The 1261-nt window shown below is 40.0% G+C and overlaps 1 protein-coding gene across 1 annotated transcript in view; it reads left to right on the forward strand.

Annotated features, from left to right (window-relative positions):
* SENP5 (SUMO1/sentrin specific peptidase 5) overlaps window positions 1–1261 on the forward strand; it is a 46222-nt gene that overhangs the window by 19688 nt on the left and 25273 nt on the right. The gene's annotated exons all lie outside the window — the stretch shown is intronic.

Consider the following 1261-nt stretch of genomic DNA (forward strand, 5'->3'; position numbering starts at 1 on the left):
CAGGATCATGGCATCTGGTCCCATCACTTCATGGCAAATAGATGGGGAATCAATGGAAACAGTGACAGACTTTATTTTTTTGGCTCCAAAATCACTGCAGATGGTGAATGCAGCCATGAAATTAAAAGAAGCCTTATCCTTGGAAGAAAAGCTATGACAGACCTAAATCGTGTATTAAAAAACAGACATTACTTTGCCAAAAATGGTCCATCTAGTCAAAGCTATGGTTTTTCCAGTGGTCATGTATCGATGTGAGAGTTGGACCATAAAGAAGACTGAGCACCAAAGAATTGATGCTTTTGAATTGTGGTGCTGGAGAAGACTCCTGAGACTCCATTGGACTTCAAGATCTAACTAGTCAAATCCTAAAGGAAATCAGTCCTGAATATTCATTAGAAGGACTGATGCCAAAGCTGAAACTCCAATACTTTGGCCCCCTGATGCGAAGCACTGACTCATTTGTAAAGAGCCTGATGCTGGGAAAGATTGAAGGCAGGAGGAGAAGGGGACAACAGAGGACAAGATGGTTGGATGGCATTACCAACTTGATGGACATGAGGTTGAGCAAGCTCCAGGAGTTGGTGAAGGGCAAGGAAGCCTGGCGTACTGCAGTCCGTGGGGTTGCAAAGAATTGGACGTGACTGAGTGACTGAACAACAATCAGTTAACTTACAAATATAGATGGAGCACTTCCAAAAAAAAGTTGATAAACTGAATGTATCCTAGACTTAACTGTAGCATAACGTGAGGATATAGGAGTTTTTACAGTTTTATAGTTTTTACACATTTAGTGACCTATAATGATTTTAACAAGTTAAAAGAGAAAAATCGTGGCATCTCAGCAAGTACTGAAAGCCTGTTGTTTAGTCGTTGTGTCCAGCTGTTTGCCCCATAGACTGTAGCCCAATAGGCTCCTCTGTCCACGGGATTGCCTAGGCAAGAATACCGGAGTGGGTTGTCATTTCCTTCTCCAGAGGATCTTCACAACCAGATCAAATCTGCATCTCCTGCATTGGCAGGCAGATTCTTTACCACTGAGACACCAAGGAAGCCCAATCTAACAATAAGACATTTTAAAGCATGATTGAAAACTCAGAAGCAATTAAAAAATATATACTGGTTTTTTTTTCCATAAACATTAAAATCTCATAAGTATAGATAAGAAAATTCGTAAGTGAAAATTTGAAAAGTTTAGGTACACGTGTCCTTTGACCCAGAAATTTTAATTTTAGCAACTGTGTTCTAAGAAAACACTAGAATG

This window comes from Bison bison, unplaced genomic scaffold (genome assembly GCF_000754665.1).
Source record: "Bison bison bison isolate TAMUID 2011002044 unplaced genomic scaffold, Bison_UMD1.0 scf7180017864032, whole genome shotgun sequence".
NCBI lineage: Eukaryota > Metazoa > Chordata > Mammalia > Artiodactyla > Bovidae > Bison > Bison bison.